The sequence below is a fragment of the Mesoplodon densirostris genome, chromosome 13 (assembly GCF_025265405.1).
Source record: "Mesoplodon densirostris isolate mMesDen1 chromosome 13, mMesDen1 primary haplotype, whole genome shotgun sequence".
NCBI classification, from domain to species: domain Eukaryota; kingdom Metazoa; phylum Chordata; class Mammalia; order Artiodactyla; family Ziphiidae; genus Mesoplodon; species Mesoplodon densirostris.
In genome coordinates this window covers 86,045,044-86,066,237 of record NC_082673.1, presented here as the reverse complement: position 1 = coordinate 86,066,237, position 21,194 = coordinate 86,045,044, and the positions used below count along the sequence as shown (strand labels likewise).

General features: G+C 39.9%; 1 protein-coding gene across 2 annotated transcripts in view; it reads left to right on the top strand.

Moving 5' to 3' along the window:
• ZFAT (zinc finger and AT-hook domain containing) overlaps positions 1-21,194 on the top strand; it is a 254,220-nt gene that overhangs the window by 8,041 nt on the left and 224,985 nt on the right. The window contains exon 1 of one of the 2 annotated variants that reach the window (XM_060116136.1): positions 724-762. The exons of the other annotated variant lie outside the window; for it this stretch is intronic. The gene's annotated coding sequence lies outside the window, so the exon portion shown is untranslated. Of the gene's footprint in view, positions 1-723; positions 763-21,194 lie in introns of those variants that run through there. 2 annotated transcript variants of the gene reach the window in all.

Genomic DNA, 21,194 nt, shown 5'->3' with positions numbered 1-21,194 from the left:
TTTTCCCCCTTGGTGTCCATAAGTTTGTTCTCTACGTCTGTGTCTCTATTTCTGCCCTGCAAACCAGTTCACCTGTACCATTTTTCTAGGTTCCACATATATGCGTTAATATTCTATATTTATTTTTCTCTTTCTGACTTACTTCACTCTGTATGACAGTCTCTAGGTCCATCCACATCTCTACAAATGACCCAATTTTGTTCCTTTTTATGGCTGAGTAATATTCCATTGTATATATGTACCACATCTTCTTATGCCTCCTTTTTCTAATCTGTAAAATGAGGATACTACCTTATATGGCTGTGATGAAGGGTAAACATGAGTTAATGTATGTTGAGCACTTAGAAGAATGCCCAACACACAGAAAACATTCAATACATATTAGCTATAATTAATTTCTAGTGGCTTCTTATTTAAACAGTTTTTTAGTTGTACATCATTTCTATCATTTAAAAATAATTGCTTTAATACGTAAGTATCTAATTTAAAAGAAAATGAACACTTTTAGTTACTGTATCGTTTAACTGATCACTGGTTTATCTCCTTACTGACTCATTCTGCCATCTCCCAGTGGAATGGAGACGTTTCTGTCCTTTGGATGGACATGGGAGATGCGAAACCGTGTTCTCCTGATTTCTGCAGCAGAGCATTGTGTCCCCATGACCTGTGCAATTCTCGATAGTGCCACAAAAGAGGAAGGAGAGAAGTAACAAGAACAGGAATCCAGTGACAAGTTCCTAAACAAGCCTTAACCTGTACCAAGTAAGTCCTAAACTTTCATACTTCTTGGTAGAGGATAGGTGTTGAACTTTTCTCCTTTATACTTTCCTTTATGTTTTTGGCTTGGAAGAATAGATTTTTTTTTTTTTTTTTTTGCGGTACGCGGGCCTCTCACTGTTGTGGCCTCTCCTGCCTGTGCTCTGGCTGCGCAGGCTCAGCGGCCATGGCTCACGGGCCCAGCCGCTCCATGGCATGTGGGATCCTCCCGGACCGCGGCACGAACCCACGTCCCCTGCATCGGCAGGCGGACTCTTAACCACTGCGCCACCAGGGAAGCCCAAGAATAGATTTTTTAAAATCTGAATTTACATATATTCTGGAAAGGCACATACAGATTTACTTTAATAAGTCAAAGAAACTGGTTTTTGAGCTCAATTTTTACACACGTACCTGTAGTGAGGGAAGTAAGTGGGGCGTTAGCATCTTGTGTCAGTACTCTGAAAATCCTGTGTACGGCAAAATCGCGTTCAATGTGCCCTTTTAGGATGCAAAGAGGACTTTAAAGGAGAAAGAAATTTGTATTCCAAGATACTTTGTAAAGAGTGGTTATTCACGTCTTAGTATAACAAGAACATAGTATCCAGTATATCCTTACAGCCTACTATGACTTTCTCTCTCTTGTGTAACAATTAAAATATAATGAAAAGTTCATTAGGTTATTTTTTTAATATTTCATTAAAGAAAGGAATTTAACAAACAATTTTGAGTGTTTACTATGCTGTGAGTGATGTGAAGCTGAGGGGCCAGGATACAAAGATAAGTCAGGCATTTATCTTTACTACTTAGGACCTATTAGAGAGACCAGAGTGTGCAGAGAATACTTGGGAATTGAAAGCTGGGAATGAGACTGGAAAAGTGCTGGATGTTGAATAGATTAAGGAAACAAAATAAGATATTAATGAGGGACCATTTTTAAATGACATTGGTGTTCTGTGTAATAGTCTGCCGTGGGAAGTGTGAATGATGATACAAGTTGATCAATAGCGCTAGTGCTGTTTTGCAACAAGAGCACTAGTTTAATGTTAGCAAATTTTTGCTTAAGTTGCCATTGTAGGAACTTTTACAAAATCTTTTGCACCTCCGTGAAAATGATAGGAGTTAGGTCATGCAAGGAAAACCAACTTCCAGAATAAATACAATTTTGACTAAGCCTATTTCCTCTGTACAGACCTAGACACTGTGTCTATGTTTCATGTTATCTAGGCTTGAAATTTCATTTCCTTCCAACAGCATGCCTTTCTGTGTTTGTCAGGCCAAACAACTTCTTGTTTTACTACTTAACCTCAGTTCTTGTTCTTTGTAGTTGTTATTAGTAGTATTAATAGTATTATTATTTAATCAGAAAAGAGAAATGGACGGTTTCAAACGCCTCAAAAATATTTGGTTCCATAGAGGAGTGAGTAAGATTTGTAGGACTCCCACCCGATTCAGTTTCCTCAGTAGCATCTCTAACCGTGTTATCAGCCACCCTTCCTTGTTTTAGGTTTCTAAGTGTCAGAAATAACTTCTCATTGAGCTTGATCTGTTTCCCCTCTTAACTTTCACTTACTGGTCCTTGGCAGTCTAGCGCAATATATTTGAAACTTATTCTTCTTATACACAGTTAACTCTTAAGGTGTTTGAAAATGACTGTTAAATCCTACTCGAGTCTTCTTTTTGCCACGCTAAGGGAAAAAAAGCCCCAATTCTCGAACCATATGCACATGACATGGTTTACAGACCTTTTTCATGCACATTGCTAAACTCATGACAAAGTCTGTTTGTCAGTATACCTCTTCAAATACGGTGGCCAGAACTGACTGGCTGCTTCACATGTGAACTGCCCATTGCTGAATACAATGAAGCTATTATCTGGATACTCTCCTTCTATTAATGCAGCCTGAAATTTGCATTACATTTTTTGGCAGCAGCATTACCCTTTGATCATATTTAGCTTATGGTCAACTAAAACTTTGTCTCCTTTTCATGTGAACTGCTTTAAGTCTAATCTTTCTCATTCTTTACTTGCCAGTTGATGCTTTGAAAATAAATGCAGGATATTATGTAGTGCATTACTATAGAAGTTTAAATGAGTTTATTTTTTTTATCAAATTTCATCCCATTTGACTATCTGGAGAAATAACATCTGTGTAAAAGAGCACAGTTTTCGTGGTGCTTTTTCTCATGTATTTTTTTTTTTTTTTTTTTTTTTTTTTTTTGCGGTATGCGGGCCTCTCACTGTTGTGGCCTCCCCCGTTGCGGAGCACAGGCTCCGGACGCACAGGCTCCGGACGCGCAGGCTCAGCGGCCATGGCTCACGGGCCCAGCCGCTCCGCGGCATATGGGATCCTCCCAGACCGGGGCACGAACCCGTATCCCCTGCATCGGCAGGCGGACTCTCAACCACTTGCGCCACCAGGGAGGCCCCTCTCATGTATTTTTATTTAATCTTTACAACAACCATCCCAGAATCAGAAGAGAAAAATGGCTTTCCGCTAAGTCAGGAATTGGCAGACATAGTACTTGGTCGCAGGTGTTTTTGATTCCAGATCCCATGCTCATCTTATCCCTGTTCACTTAGTAAGGATTTAGCGTGTCCTCTGCCATGTGGCGGGCACCGTGCGGCGCTGATGCGTCAGTGAGCGAGACAGATTACAGTCTCTGCCCGGTGGTATTTATGGCCTGGCATATAAATAATTACTGCCAGTTACTGAGCACCTTCTATTACGAAGGCACTGTGGTAGATTGTATGATTGTTCGCAGTATTTGTTGCCTCTCTACCAGGGTCCTCTCTGTCGGAGGATTGTCTTTCCTACTCTGCTGACATCAGGTTTGGACACTCGGCTTTCCTAGACCCGATAACATGTCGGAGGAAGTGAAGTGTCCCGTGTTTGAGCAGATGTTTTAAATGCCATCTTGTGGTGCTGCCGGTAGCTGTTTTCCTTCTGTCATGGAACCAGCCTGCCTTAGCTGGGGCTGGTCCCAGAATGATGGAGTCTTCCGACTGGGTTCCAGAACGATGGAACAGAGCTGAAGCCAATCCACGACGGACATTTAATGTACATGAGAAATAAACCCCTGTGTTGTAGGCACCATGATTTTGGAGCTATTTGTTAGCATAGCATGGTATAGCCCAAGCAGACCGTGATACTGACATTATTCAAGGTGCTGTGTGAAGATACGTATATGAAGATAAATGAGACTTAGGCCTTGATCTCAAGGAGTGTGCAGTCTTGGGGGGTGCATTAAATTTCCATCAGTTATTGTATTTGAGGAAGAGGAGAGTATGTGTATGAAAAGGTCTTTGAGTTGAGCATCTTTCCCGACTCCACTTCACCCCTAGGCTGAATTTAGTCGATATGTTTTAAATCCTGGGTCTAAGGTCCAGCTACTCACTGTCACAACTTCTCATCCAAAATTTGATAAGGATGTTTTCTGTGTCCTCATTCAAATCACCTTTTTAAAATCGAATGTGTAAGAGGATGGGCTTCTGCAGAATAGTTGTTAGAAACTTCTTTCATACATCTTATTAATTAGCATTCACTAGGTAACCGAGAATCTGCCTAGCTGAACCATTTCTCCAACATACCCAGAAAAATATCATGAGCTCCTAGGGGCTATTTGAAGTTTATTCGTTAGCATTCAGATTTTCCATTGCCACAGCTGTGTTCAACCTCACTTTGCATGGGGTTTTTAGAGACCAAGCCCAGGCTGGGATTCTGTGAGGAGTTTTCTTGCCCTGAGAAGCTAAGGACTGCATGGCCAGGGTCCTGGGAGCTCTTGAAACCTTTGAAATAATTACATGTAAAATTTTCTGTAAACAAACATACATTGTTCTGAGCTATAGCTTTCATCAAGTCATCAAGAGAATTATGACTCCCATGGAAGGTTGCAAACCCTGTTGTGGAGTGAGCATACAAGTTGAACGAGGATTGGGAGAGCACTAGTGTTTAAGGGACAGGTGGAACCAGAGCCCAGAAAGAAGTCCCAGGAGGGTGAATTAGAAAGGGTTGAGGACCGGGAGCAAATAAATGTTGTAGAAGTTCCTTATTAATCAGGTTTTTAAAAGTCTGTTCTAGAATTTTTTTTTTTTTTAAAGACGATGTTTGGGGTAGGAGTTAATTAATTTATTTATTTTTGCTGTGTTGGGTCTTTGTTTCTGTGCGAGGGCTTTCTTCTAGTTGTGGCAAGCGGGGGCCACTCTTCATCGCGGTGCGCGGGCCTCTCACTATTGCGGCCTCTCTTGTTGCGGAGCACAAGCTCCAGACGCGCAGGCTCAGTAGTTGTGGCTCACGGGCCTAGTTGCTCCGCGGCATGTGGGATCCTCCCAGACCAGGGCTCGAACCCACGTCCCCTGCATTAGCAGGCAGATTCTCAACCACTGCGCCACCAGGGAAGCCCCTGTTCTAGAATTTTGCATGGATTCTACATCCATTCTCATGGCACTTCTTTATGATTCCTTGGAAATTACCCAATTTTCAGATATATTTTAGGATGTGATTTTTCTTAATCTATAAATATGAATTTAAAGCAGTTCCTTCTTCTTTCTGTTCCTGTCTCCTTCCTATCTTGGGCTTCAATTTTTTTTTCTTTTTTTTTTTCCCCTTAATCCTTACTTACCCTTCCAGATTAAAGATCAGTCTTCTTATTTAAAAAGGCTGACTCAAGATAGGAGAAAAATAGTTCTTTAGATTATCTTTAGACAGTTGATCCCAAGTAAGGAGATGGCCTTTGTTATTCTTTTTGTTGAGAAGGCTTTTTATTTAGTTAGTTAGTTTTTGGCCACCCCTCGGGGCTTGTGGGATCTTAGTTCCCTGACCAGGGATCAAACCCAGGCCCTTGGCAGTGAAAGCACTGAGTCCTAACTACTGAACAGGCAGGGAATTCGCCGAGAAGGCATTTTTAAGCCTTAAAAATTTTCCTTGGGCTTCCCTGGTGGCGCATTGGTTGAGAGTCTGCCTGCTAATGCAGGGGACATGGGTTCGAGCCCTGGTGTTGGAGGATCCCACATGCCGCGGAGCAACTAGGCCCATGCACCACAACTACTGAGCCTGCGCGTCTGGAGCCTGTGCTCTGCAACAAGAGAGGCCGCGATAGTGAGAGGCGATGAAGAGTGGTCCCCGCTTGCCGCAGCTAGAAGAAAGCCCTCGCACAGAAACGAAGACCCAACACAGCCAAAACTAAATAAATAAAACAAAAGAAAATTTTCCTTAACACTTCTGACAGATATCTTTTTTTGAAGCAGCTGTATTAAGATATAATTGTTACACAGTAAACTGTGCATATCAAAAGTGTATAATTTGATAAGCTTTGACATATGTGTATACCCAGAAGACCATCACTATAGTCAAGATACTGAGCATCTGTCACCCCCAAATTTTTCTAGTCCCTCTTGGTCACCTCCCCCCTTTATTACCTAGGCAACTACTATTTATTTTCTTTTACTTTACTTTAGTCAGCATGTCCTAGAATACAGTATGCACTCAAAAGAGTTTAGCTTCTTTCACTCAGCATGATTATTTTGAGATTTATCCATTTTGTAGCATTTATTAATAGTTTATTCCTTTTTATTGCTAAGTGGTATTCCATTGCATGGATATACTGTAGCTTGTGTATCCATTCACCTCTTGATAGGGGTTGTTTCTAGTTTTTGGCCTTTACAAATAAAGCTGCTGTGAACATCCATGTACACGTCTTTTATGTGGACATAGCACCCTTGTTTCTCTTGGGTAAATACCCAGGAGTGGAGTGGCTGAATCGTAAGGTAGGGGTGTCAGGGTGGGGGGGCGGGGAGAAGGAGGGGTTGAGAGAGAAAGAGAGATTTATTTTAAGAAATTGGCTCACAGGATTGCGGGGGCTGGCAAGTCCAAAATCCACGGCATGGACCAGCAGGCTGCGTCCAGCAAGGGAGTTGCTGTTGCAGTCCTGAGTCCAGCATCTGTAGGATAGGCCAGGGGGCTGGGAACTCAGGCAGGATTTCTGTCCTGGTCTTGACCCAGCAGTCCTTCTTCCCCAGCAAACTTCCATTTTTCGCTCTGAGGGCCTTCAACTGATTGGACGTGGCCTACCCACATTGTGGAAGGTGATCTCCTCTACATAACATAGGCTGATTGTAAATGTTAATCACATCTATGGAATACTTTCACAGCAACCTCTAGACTAGTGTTCGTTTTGTTTCGTGTTGTTTTTTGGCCCCGGGGTGGCATGTGGGATCTTAGTTCCCTGACCAGGGATCGAACCCGCACCCCCTGCAGTGGAAGCATGGAGTCTTAACCACTGGACCACCAGGGAAGTCCCTAGACTAGTGTTTAACCAAACAGCTGGGCACAAAGCCTAGCCAAGTTGACACACAAAATTTAACCACCACAATCCCTAAATATTTCATATTTTTAATGCTGTTATAAATATGTATTTTTAAAGTTCAACTTGTGATTGTTAGCTCACTAGTTTGTTGTTGTTTTTTAACTGTGGCTGCCTTTTCACAACTCTTAAACAGATGAATGGCAGTCTTTTCATCTAGTGTAGGATTATCTTCCATCTTTTTAGACGTAGCCTTTAAAAATAGGAATTATTCAGGTACTTCATAATGTCATACTTCTCACTTCCCTTGTTTATTGGAATCATCTGACAGGAATGGCAGTTTCATTTTAAGAATCTGGTCTTACCTCATTTGAGTCATCTTTCCTTTTATCTTTTTTTTATTGTAGCATTATAACAGTTCTTAAATATTTTAGAGATTAAAAATGTAGGTGGATTTAGAGTCTAGAACCTAGAAAATTCCAGAGCGGTAGGCATCACCTTTATGCCATTCTCTTTCTGATTAACTTTTTGAGCCTCAGTTCCTCATCTGTAACATGGAATAATAATGTCCATTTCATGGAGCCATCGTGAAGTTACGTGAGCCGCTTTGTGTAAAGAGCCTGGAATAGTGCTTTTAAACAAAATAGCTCCCATTACTATTATTATTTTATTCAACAAATGTTTAACACTTAAATTTGCATTTTTAATTGAATTTTAGAAGAAGCTTGTCAAATTTTCCAAAAAAGACTACAGACACTGTTCCATGCTCTAGAATTACAGGAGGAAAAGGGATAAGCAAGGTTCCTGCTCTCATAAAGCTTCCAACCTGGCAGGTTATGCCAGGAGAAGCAGACAGTAAACAAGTAAAGGAATAAGCAAAGTACATAATTTCAAGTCATGATAAGAACTGTGAGGAAGACCAAAGAGGGGGAGGTACGATAAAGTTGGGAGTGCCTTCACAGTGGGTGGGCAGGGATGGCCTCTCAGAGGAGGCGGTGTTGGAGCAGGATGTGAAGGAACCAGCCATGTGAAGATCTGCGTGAGCTTGTGTGGCAGGGAAGAGAAAGTGCAAAGCCTCTGAAGGGGGAAAGGTTCGGCAAATTGGAGGAATTGAGAGGATCCCCGAATGCTGGTCGAGAGGAGTAGGGAAGTCCGAGAGGGCCACAGGAAGGAGACTGCATTCTCCTCCAAGCAGAGAGGGGAGCCTTGGGAGGGTTTTAAGAAAGGAAGTGACCTGATCATAGGTGGCATTGTTGCCGTGGGCCTTTGGAAATGTGAGCGCAGCTCTGAGACATCAGCAAGCTGCACGTTTCAGTGTGACTTGGATTTCCAGTTGCCCAAGAAACTTTAAACTACTTATTTTCCCTGATATAAAAATCCCAGCCAGACTCTTAAGCCAAGTATGCATTATCTAAAGCAAATACTTTTATACTATTTTATATCTTTTAAATTTTACTAAGACTTGTTACGCACTTGCATGTATTTTCAAAAATAGTGTCTTGTGGATTTTTTTCCTTTTACAAGTTTATATGGCACTTGACTAGCATAGCAGTAAAGGCACAACTTTGGTTTCAGATATAAGCGTAACTATTGACATGGAGGCATTCAGTAAATATTAACAAAACTTTATTACTAGAATATGATTCCATCATAGAATCATGGAACTAGTGAAGTTAAGAATTCGTTGGTTTCAGTTCCTTCCTTTTATAGAAGAGGCAACTCAGATCCAAAGAGGTTAAATGGTTCACATTACATAAACATAAAAAAAATAAAATAAGCCTGGTTTATATTATCCTCCCCAGGTGTAAGATGAGAGGTCCTTGAGGCAAAATATGGAACCAGGGAAAAGACGGGGACATCAATTTTCTTTATATTTGCTGCCTTCTTCTCTGTTGCTCGTTTATTTTACACCTGTGCTATTTTACACTTACCCCTGGACTACGGATATTGGCATGAACCAGACAGCCATTCCCTTAGTGTGGAAACGGACAAGTAAACAAACAGGTGCCATACAAGTTAAATGCCATGATAAGGGCAAGCTTAGCCTGTTGTGGGAGCTTAGCCTGTTGTGATGGTTGTGTCTGTTAAGTGGCTCTGAGTTCAGAATCTGTTTATCTGCAGAGTCGGGGATGTGCTGAGCCCCGCCTTTTAGTGTAGTATGCATTATATTGCCTTAGCTATTTGGGCTTTCTTGTGCTTTTTTGCCTCCCAGCCATAGCCCTGGGCTAAATTTAAGTGAATTCAAAGGTCAGACTGTATCTGACCAGGAAGACTTGTCTCGACAGCCCTGCTCTGCTTCTGCCACCTGAGAGGCCTGAAGCCTCCGTATGGACCCACAGCTAGTGATAAGCCACCGGTGACAGCTTGTCTTATTTTAAGTAGAAACCCATTTAGAGACTAATTTAAGAATAGTTGAACTTGATATAGTCCTCCTCTCAAATGGTGCAGATTTTACTCTTAATTTTTGAAAAGTTCTTAAAGGAAACTGAGAAACAATGACTTTTCTTGTTTATTTTGGCTTATTTGCCTTTTTACTGTGTTCTATTTTGGGGTGGGGGGGTGGCCATTCCTCAGAAAACTAGCGTATGAACTTCATCGTGATCTTACAGCATGTTTTCGATCTTAAAACAAGGCACCAAAAATGCATTCAGAGAACAGGTAGATAAAGTAGCACTGCTATGATTATGGAGAAACAGTAGTTTCCTTTTAAGCCTTTCTCTTTCAAGAGCTTATAATTTTCTGTAAAAGCCAGACATTATCCCTTGGCCAGGTATGTTTTATTCTTGCTCTGTTTCTGTGTTAGAAAGTTTGATTTAAAAGGGAAGATATTAACATTGTGTCTCCCACACAAAGAATGTTCATATTTGTATTTAGTTTTTTGATAAAACTCAATTTCATACCCTGAGCCTTCCTTAGTTTGAAGAGTAATATCAATATCTTTTATCTACAAGGAGTATCTTTGCCATTGTGTGTGTATTTGTGTGTGTGTGTGTGTATAAAATCGAAACCTGGAAATATGGCATACACTGTTGAGGATATTAGGTAATCAGTTCCTGATGACTGTACTTTATTTGCACAGAATTACCAGATGACAACCAGTTTTGACCGTCTAATGTAGTAGGTGATATGGCATTCTCTATCGTCTGGGTCATATGGGGGTAAAATGATCTCCATTTTATGGTCTCCGTTATCCATCTCCTGGGCCTTATAAGAGAAGGGAACTAGAATTTTAGAAATGTGCACTGAGAAAATTGGACTCAAGTTAGCAGCCTAAAAAACAGTAAAACCAAACTGTGTGTGAATAACAGTTTTTCCCCCTTTATCTTGTGCAGATTGAGGAACTGAGCTATAGGGGTATTTTTAATGAAAGGTGAATAAGCTATCCGTGGCTTGTACAGAAAACATCTCCAGCTATACTAAATATAAAGCTGTCAACTCTCTGAAGATCTCTGCAGTAATTACTCATCCATCTCAGTTGACGGCGACGGCGTGCAGCACAGGTGAGAGCTGCCTCCGGAGCCAGGCTGTGCGAGGGGTTCAGAGCCCAGTCCACCAGCTCCTGTGTCGCTCTGGGCAGACTGCTTTCTGTCTCACACTCATTTACAAAAAGAGGATAATACTACCTACCTAACAGGGCCGCTAGGAGGATTAAATGAGTTAATATGTGTGAAGCACTTAGAACACTAGGTAAGTGTTAACTATTCTGATTATTGATGCATATCTATCATACATTTTAAGTGGCCAGTTTTCATAGAGAGTTTGGCATTTGAACTGGGCCTTAAAGGATAAACAGGATTTGTAAAAATGAAATATAAAGAATTTAAAATGGGGAAAGCTGTGTGAAAAAAAAAGTTGCAAAGAGGAGGTGAAGAATCTTTTCCCCTCCTTTTCTCCTTCCATTTATTGCCTACTAGCTTTACACCTGCCGCAGAGCTCAGCGTTGATGGGTGTTACATAATCGTATTCAGCCCTCACGATAACCCTACCAGATAGGTATTTTAAAATCTCATTTTACAGATGGGAAAGTAGCCATAGAAGAGTAGAGTCACTTTTTCAGAGTCACCAAGTTAAATGCTTGGCCTAGTTCTGACTGTAAAGCTCAGGTTCTTAATTATTATCCAGTACTTCCTTCCTAAGAGTAGACTATCAGAAGGTGATTCCAAAAAATATTTTAAGAGAATGCTCTGGGATTGGCGTTCTAGACATTAATAGAATTATGATTATTGGGGATTAACAGGGATGCACGTGAGCACTTTGTCACAGCGAAAGACTCTGGATACTGTGTATGCTGGTCATTTCAGAAGATTGAAGAGAAACACGTGTGCCAGTGCTTGCCGAATATATCGCTGTTCCCCGTCATTCTCACAGTGTGGAGGTGCTTGTTTTTTTTCTGAACTGAGAATGGTAGCACTGGGTTGTTGAAGTTTTTATTATTTTTCTCATCAGAAATTATACAAATTTCCCTTGGACTTCAGTGCCTCAACTTTAGTTGCCTCAGATTGACTGCTGTTTGAGTACCCTTTTCAGTTTCCTACATCTTAGGTGTGTCTACAGTTCTGCTTCCCAGTCTTCAGCATTTTTGGTTTCATGTCCATGGGGTTTGTCTGGAATATAATGAGGATGATCGTAATTCTATTGCTGTTTATTCCTTCTGTCCTCTAACTAGTTTGTCACGCTGTCTTCCTTTTGAACCTTTAATGGAATTGATCATTTCATCCTCATACTTTTCGTCTCAAGGAGCTCACTGGCCTTGACTTGAATTTTAAATTGTTCTGTCCCCATGTACTACTTCCTTCCATTAATTAGCTGATGGCTGTTTTTTTCCCTCTGTAGTTTTAATGCCTTCTATACTATTTAAAACTACTCTTTCCAGAAGATACAGCCAGCAACTCAGGTGCTAGCCTTTATAAAACTAGAATCAGACTAAAATGAACTAGAATCTTGGTAACTAGTATCTTTCCCTAGAATTTATATCTTTCTCTCTGCTTTTAAGAGAAAAAAAAAATCAGAGATTTAGCCAAAAATTTCAAAAGAAAAAGCAGAAACATGTGGGATTTATCAGTGAATTTACCATTCACGTCGGCTGTGTAGGCTATAAGAAACTTTGAAGGTTTTTACTTTTACTGTACCTTTTACTTATTTATTTTTTTAAATCATCCCCGTCATCATGAAGCAGGCCTTTATGACCTGTCTGGACCGTTGCAGCGGTCTTACAGCCAGTTATTCTGCCCACCTCCCCTCTTTTAGATCACATATATCAGCAGCAGTCTGATCTTTCTTAAACAGGCTCTAATCTTGTGTCTTAAAAGTCTTCTCTGGCTCCTCGTTGCCTGTAGTATTATCTAAATCCCTAACATGCTGCACTCAACCTTGGAGCCTCCTCTAGAGATGGTAAGCTCCATGAGAACAGATATTTTATCCACCACTTCCCCCATAGCTAGACCAGTGTCTGAAACAGCTATTCACTCCATAAATATTCTAGGCCAGGGCTTCCCAAAAACAGGTCCTAGGTTTGCCTCTCATAGGTTACAGGTTTGTTGAGAAGCATTGGTGGGTGCTTTCTACCTTTGGGACAGCCAGATGGAGCCTGGCTCATCCAGGACTCCACTGAGAGTAATTGGAGTCTAAGGTCTCTGCCTGATGACTGGTGGTGTGCTGAGCACAGGCAAGAAGATGCTCTGCGACCTGCATATCTACTTTAGCTGCCCACTTCAGAGCGTCCCACTGCCCACATAGGTGAGGGGCCATGGGGCTGCTGGAGAGTTTATGATGCAGGTGCCTGAGCAGCACAGCCAGAGGTGCTGCTACTCAGAAGTGAGGGTAGACTCACAGGAGGTCAGTCCAGGGTTCTCAGCTTCTGGTAGAAGCCTCCTCTGTCTTAACTTACGTTGGATACGTTTGTTACTTCTGTGCTGATATTCCCATTTAGTAGCATTCCAGTTAGCCATGGGCTGACCAGTCCATGATCTGTGTAATTAAAACCAAGTTTATCTTTTATAATTTTAGATTTTAAAACCTTTCTTCACTTCAAAGTGAAAACGAAGAGTAGTGTTTATAGTATTGTGTTGGCCAAAAGGTTCATTCGGTTTTTTCCCTAAGATGGCTCTGGTAGCACTTAGTTGTCTTTAACTTCATTCAAAACCATTTTGTTAGATTGTATGTGACAGCTGTCCTATCAGCGTGCATTTCAAAAAAAAGGCTTATCAAAATTGGTGAATTTTTGTGTAACCATTTTAATATTGAAGATGGAAGAAAAAAACATTTCCGGCATATTATGCTTTATTATTTCAGGAAAGGTAAAAATACAACCAAGACGCACAAAATGATTTGTGTAGTGTGTGGAGAAGGTGCTGTGACTGATCGAATGTGTCAAAGGTGGTTTGCGAAGTTTCATGCTGGAGATTTCTCACTGGACGAAGCTCCAGTCGGGTAGACCAGTTGAAGTTGATAGCAATCAAATTGAAACATTAATTGAGAACAATCAACATTATACCACGCGGGAGATAGCCGACATACTCAAAATACCCAAATCAAGCATTGGAAATCATTTGTACCAGCTTGGTTATGTTAATCACTTTGATGTTTGGGTTCCACATAAGTTAAGCCAATAAAACCTTCTTGACTGTATTTCCCCATGCAATTCTCTACTTAAAAGTAACAAAAAATTCCGTTTTTAAAACAAACTGTGGCGGGGATGAAATGTGGATACTGTACAATAATGTGGAACGGGAAAGATCGTGGGGCAAGCTAAATGAATCATCACCAACCACACCAAAGGCTGGTCTTCATCCAAAGAAGGTGATGTTGTATATAAGGTGGAATTGGAAGGGAGTCCTCTATTTTGAGCTCCTCCTGGAAAACCAAACGATTAATTCCAATAAGTACTGCTCCCAGTTAGACCAACTGAAAGCAGCACTCGATGAAAAGCGCCCAGAATTAGTCAACAGAAAATGCATAATTTTCCATCAGGATAATGCAAGACCACATGTTCTTTGATGACCAGGCAAAAACTGTTGCAGCTTGGCTGGGAAGGGAAGTTCTAATTCATCTGCCGTATTCACCAGACATTGCACCTTCATATTTCCATTTATTTCGGTCTTTACAAAATTCTCTTAACAGAGAAATTTTCAGTTTCCTGGAAGACTGTATAAGGCGCCTGGAACAGTTCTTTGCTCAAAAAGATAAAAAGTTTTGGGAAGTTGGAATTATGAAATTGCCTGAAAAATGGCAGAAGGTAGTGGAACAAAAGGGTGAATACGTTGTTGAATAAAGTTCTTGGTGAAAATGAAAATGTGTCTTTTAGTTTTACCTAAAAACTGAGGGCACTTTTTGGCCAACCCAATATTACTGTCATTATATCATTACTGATGGATGGACCTAGTTAGCCTGTTTAGTGTGAAAGCAGCCAGAGTTGTTGATGTTCCTTTGTTTTTGATTTTTGCCCAGGTCAGTTAATGCCACGTCAAAGAGAATTCTGTAGAACTCTGTTGTCTTTACACAAACCATGACCCTCATGGTTGTTAGGTCTTTCAGATGCAGACTCATGCTTTCAGGAGGAAGGTTTTCAAGAAAGTGTAGGTACAAACCTGTAAACACTATTAACATCTATATAGTGCTTTATTGTTTCAAATATGCTTTTATACTCACATAATTTTATTTGTTTAAACTTCACAGCCACTCTGTGAGGGTTATTTTTAATTTCACATTATAGGATTTTCTTATTTTACAGATTGGGACACTGATTCTGAGTAGTTAAGTAACTTAAAAGTCACACAGCCAGTATATCAGTGGAAGTGCAAGCATTTGATCGAACAGGTGTGACTTCAGGGAAACAGTGTAAACAGACTTCATGGAAGATAAATTACTAGGAGAGTCATTTATACCTCTTGTCTTTAGAAAAGGATTCTTTTTCTCAAGTAAAGCATTAAGTAGATTTCTTACTAGAAAAGCCTGAAAAATTGAAAACAGTATTTAAAATTAAATAGATACAAATGGATAATTTCTGAAGATTAAAACAGCTTTGAAAAAAATAAAATTCAAAAAAAAAGCAGCTTTGAAATTCGGACATACATAGTGAGAAGCATGACAACCATTTAAGGTTTCACATGTAGAGGTATGTCTAATATATAAGTGTGTGGATATATATTCTCTGTGTCACTAAGGTTCACAGTTAGGGTTTCTTAGATCCTTATTTGTTGAAATCTCCTTTTGCTTGTACACTGAGGCTGAAGTTGGCAATTTTCCTTCCAGGTGTGGATTTTGAAAATGAAGTACACTTGTTGAAATGTGAATTGCATCATCGTGATGCATTTATATGGTGCTACCCTCCAGGATTATGGGAAATTTTCAGCGTTGTAGTTTGGCTTATGGTATATATGAATCATGGAGAGCACTCTAGGTCTGTGAGTTACCGGTTTTGTTTTGGGTGCAGTTCATGGTGTTTTAAGTGTCTAAAAAAGAGTTTGGAGCCTCTTGCATCCTCTTGGCTGAAGAGACTCTGCCTTGGGTCTTCCCCTGGTGGTCCAGTAGTTAAGAATCCGCTTTACAATGCAGAGGACGTGGGTTCAGTCCCTGGTCAGGGAACTAAGATCCCACATGCCACGGGGCAGCTAAGTCCGTGTGCTGCAACTACTGAGCCTGCATGCCGCAACAAAGAGCCTGCGTGCCACAATGAAGGAACCCACATGCCACAATGAAGATCCCACATGCGGCAACTAAGACCCGACGTAGGCAAATAAATAATTTTTTTTTAAAAAGAGAATCTGCCTTTCAGTTATCTGAGTGCTGTGGGACCACAGACCTGCTCAGCTTACCTGATGTAAATGGTCTTAACACTCACAGCCAGCTGTGTGTCACTGGTGACTAATTTTACCCTGTTTTTGACCTAGGACTTTCAGTGGGCAGTATTTGAAGAATCTGAAAGGATTCTTAAAAATCTAAAAATCTTGAGAATCTAAAAATCTGGCTGCTATTCAACTCACTATCAGTTTTGACTGTGGTCAGAGAATTTTATTTAAAAAAAATACAGGGAATTCCCTGGTGGTCCACTGATTAGGAGTCCAGGCTTCCACTGCAGGGGGCACAGGTTCGATCCCTGGTCAGGGAACTAAGATCCCACATGCCATGTGGTGTGGCGAAAAACATTAAAAATTTTTTTTTAATTTAAAAATACAAATTTCTGATTGCCCTATAGTTTAATAAAGTGTTTGATCATTTTATCCAAACACTGCCCTACCCTACCTCCCTTCAGGTTTGAAGCATTCCTGGGCAAACTTTTTTTCAGTAAGTACGTAACAAATCAGTGCTTATATGTAGCTATATGGCACCCCTATTGTGGAAAGCTACACTTTCTTTGTTCCGAGCATTAATGGAGAAAATGCATAATTACACTGAAATGGTAAACTAAATTATCCATTAACACTTCCTGGGGTTTTAATATAACCTTCTCTCTCTACCCAAAAGGCAACATGCATTTCGTCCATAATATCAATGCTCCATTTTAAGTGAATAGTTTTTTCATTTTTGATCTGTAATGGTGATTAGGGTGACCAGTTAGTCCTTGTTTGCCCAGGACTGTCCTGGTTTTAAAACTGATAGTCCCTTTCAGTCCCAGACAAACCCTAATGCAGGGCTAGTGGTCACCCTAACAGAGAGCTCTTCTGTCAGTGGGCTTTAGGCATGTTATTGGAACTATGGTAGAAACCTAGATCAGTGGTTAAAAGAATTTAGTGTGCATCAGAATTACCTGGAAGGCTTGTAAAACAGTGATTTCTGGGTCTCGTTCCCTCTAATTCCTGATCCATTAGGTTTGGGGTAGAAGCCTGAGAATTGCTTTTCTAACAGTTTCATAGGTAGAGCTGAGGCTGCTGGTTTGGGGTCAAGCCATGTCCAGTGTGAGTGTGATGGTGTTTTATTCAGATTTGTGAGGAAAAGGAACTGCTTCTCTGCTGATGAGCCTAAGCACTAACCATCCCAAAGGGTGTTTGTGTGTCTGAGCTGTGATCATGCAGCACAAAAAACAGCTGATCCCGTTAAAGGTGACAGAAATGGGGGGAAAGTTTAAAAAAAAAAAACAAAAAACAGTCGAATTGAAAATAAGTCATTTATACACATACATATATATGTATACACACACATGCACATACACATTGTATATACACACATATAGTAAGTTTTTTAGGTAAACTTTCATTTGATTATCAATTTGAATATCACATAAAGTATCTGATATGGGTCGTTACTTCCAGAGAACACATATTCATTATTATAGCAGAACTGATTTAAGCTGGGTGTAGTAGGGATAATAGTACCCACCTTGCCTGCTTCTCAGAATTATCACTATGAAAATCCATATGAAAGGTGTGAACATGCTCTGCAGACATAAGATGTCATGGCGATGATTATCATGTACTTTACAACTGAGCACTGCTTTTCAGCGCTTTCATCTTCATCACCTCATTGATTGTTCTCAGGTATTTCAGTTTGCCAGGCTTATTTGTCCTCAGAGGTAGTCGCCATGTTGGTGGTTCCTGGATAGTGGCTCATAGTCAATGGCTGAGCTTGCTCAAATCACTTCTCCAATTTGTACCTTCTTCCTCATCTGTAGGGTAGAATTAATGCCTGTCCTACTACTAACCTTAGAACTAGTTATAAAGCTAGCTTGAGAAACTGTAGGAAAACACGCTCAAGCCTGTGTTACATATGGCAATTGGTAATAATGAGTAAATCATAAATAAGCCTCAAAGAACAGGAAGCATGTTGTTTTCATCTGTCTATCCTAAGCACCTCATCACTTTATAAATTTTTCAAGTGGATTGAGTTTATTAATTTAAATATTTTATCATTTTCTTTTCCTTAGTTTTTTAATCTCTGCTTTTTTTTAACATGAAGCATATAGAGGGTGATAAGTATTATTGAATAGGTTGAAGAAGAGAAGAGAATATCTTTTGGGGTATCTGGGGTTTTTTTTTCTTTTAATGTGGACGCTTTCTGCTTCATAACCTTTATTACTGGTCTGTGAATTCTTGCCTTTTGCCAGCTTTTTTTCCCAGTCCCACCCTGCTTCCCTTAAGACTTGGCATATAACCTCTCTGCTACTAGTCCAAGCAGTGTCCCTGCCTTAGATTTCTCTTAGAGGATGCAAAATCTAGGCCAACTGAGAAGTTGTTTTTTTTTTCAGCATGTTTATCTTAAGTTACAAAATGGTATTTCTTAACTATTTTCTTACGTAGTCTAGTACAAGTTCCTGTACCCAGGAAAGCTTCCTTATAATAATACAGTTGCCTCTTGGTATCTGCGGGGCATTTGTGCCAGGACCCACCACAGACTCCAAAATCTGCAGATGCTCAAGTCCCGTAGCCGGTCCTCCACATCCATGCTTCCGTATGTGCAGATTCAGCCAACTGCGGATCTTGTAATACTCTATGTATGTATGTATTGGAAGAAATCTGCATATAAGTGCATCCGAGCAGTTCAAACTGTTGTTCAAATGTCAGCTGTACTTTTGAGGAATAATGTCTTCATTATGGGTTGTCACATTGAAGGGAACGTATTAGGTATCTAACTCGTTTTCAGCGTTGTACTTGTGGGATCTATGGTGTGACAGAGTCTGTGGCAAGTGTGGCCTGGCATACATTATATGTGGATACTCAAAACTATCACTGACAGATGGATTTGACAAACATTTCCAGTTTCTGCACAGTAGCACTATGCCAGCCAACAGTTCATACCCATTTCTGTCTGAACAGCAGATTGTTTGTATGAATCTAATGTGTGTTTTGCCCGTTCTTAGAAAAATTTGTAAAGGGAAAAGTAAAGTGCTAACACTAGTGGTAAGAATGGTAGCTCTCAAGTATGTAATACATTTATGACAAATACGGAAATCATTAAGCACACCAAAAATTGTTCATCTTTAGCCTCAGCTATACCTTCATTAGGTTTGACCTGCTTACTCTGTTTTTGATGATGAATAAAAGAACAAAAAGAACATTTATGAAATACAGATTATATATTATTATTATAGTTTGTGTCTAGAAGATACTTTTAAATTATAGAATGTATTTCATAATGGATTTTCTTATATTTAATTATTCAACTTCTGTCCATTTAATTTTCAACTGTCTTCAAGAATACATCATAAGTGGAATTCCCTGGTGGTGCAGTGGTTAAGAATCCGCCTGCCAATGCAGGGGACACGGGTTCGAGCCCTGGTCCAGGAAGATCCCACATACCGCAGAGCAACAGAGCCCATGCACCACAACTATGAAGCCTCTGCTCTAGAGCCCACGTGCCACAGCTGCTGAGCCCATGCACTGCAACTACTGAAGCCCGTGTGCTCTAGGGCCTGAGTGCCTCAACTGCTGGGCCCATGTGCTGCAACTATTGAAGCCCACACACCAAGAGCCCGTGCTCTGCAGCAAGAGAAGCCACCACAGTGAGAAGCCTGCGCACCTCAGTGAAGAGTAGCCCCCGCTCGCCACAAGTAGAGAAAGCCTGCGCACAGCAACGAAGACCCAGTGCAGCCAAAAATAAATTTAAATAATAATAAATAAAAACCAGCATTTTTTAAAAAAAGTAATACATCATAAGCAAATGTATAACATTTGACAAAATTCCCTAATAACCCTGAAGAAAAGATTCTGTGTATTATAGAATTATGTGTAAGTTAAATACAGTAGCTCTGATAAAACATTTCTGTCATTTGCTCAGCCTTTAAAAAAAATTAAACTGAGAACAGAGGGGGAAATGGTTTGAAGAAGAGAGTTGTAATCACTGGTTTATTGCAACTTAATGTGCAGCATCCTAATTAGTCAAGTATCATGTACCTACCTAGGCATGAAATAACTATATTTTAAAATTTAAATCTGGAAATCTTCAATTGTAGAACAGCTTGAATAGCCTTCGTTGGAAATAGCCACTGGGTTTTTTTGTTTGTTTGTTTTTTTGTTTTTAAGGTATTTATCTTCAGAAACAATGAAGGTCATCTTGTATCCATAGAGACCACATGCACTTTCCTCATTATTTCCAGCATTATTTCTGTAATGGGTAGAGTTTTATGACATTTAAACCAAAAAAAATTTTTTTCAGAAAGCAACTTTAAATATTATCACACGGTAAATATCAGTGACTGAAATTACTTACTCCATAGTTTCTCAAAGAAATTAATTAATATTAGAAAATTAGTAGCCTCTCAAAATTGTGTATGTTGGTGTGTTCAGTAGTTATCCTGCAGGGTATGTGTGTGTGTATGTATGTTCATTTCTTGGAAATCACTGAAAATTGTAGACTCTAATTGTTTTAATTGTTTTTTTTAAGAGACAGTAATTTCACATGCTTTAGATTAAAGCAAATCTTGGTTTCAGTGGAGTGCAGATTTTTTATATTTCACCTAGTCTTCCGTCTCTCTTTCAGGAAAGTGGTGTGGGAAACAAAATGGTTTCAGTGTATTATTGTTTTATAAACAAAGCCAAGGTCATGAGTTTGTTTGCTTATTATCTACTTTGCTTTGTTCATTTCCAGGGACTGCACATCCCTAACCTAAATCAGCTGGGGACAGGGGAAGAAAATATTAGACACTTACTCGGTTTAGATCCGCTACCAGTAAAACCCACTGTATTAGCAATCTGAATTAGGACACTTTTGTTAATGAAGAGAGTCGCTTTTAATGATAATATCAGGGCAACAGTCATAAATTGGGACTGTTTCAGGCAGATGTATGGTCAGTCTGATCATTAGGGTTGTCATTCTAGTGTGTTGTTTATTATTAATTCTGAAACTCTGGGTTTAGGAAGAGAAAACCTCATTTTTGCATGTAGCAAAGAGAAAATGTATCTTGTAGGATAACTGGGTAAAATCTTTAATGTTACATATTTGCCAAGACAACTTTATAATGCATATTGTCTTTTGTAATTTATTTAGGGAAAAATTGCTGTTGATAAACTGCTTCTCTCCTGCCAATGAATAGCATTCACTTTATCATTTTTGTCCCAAGATGTCACAGATAGCGTTCAGGACTAAAAAGCCTATCAATCATTAGATAAAGATGGTGACCGGCAACATTTGTGTTTATTCCTTCTGTTAATTCGTTGTCCAGAAAGCCTGTTGTTGTAAACATCCCCGACTGGAAGCTGTAAGAC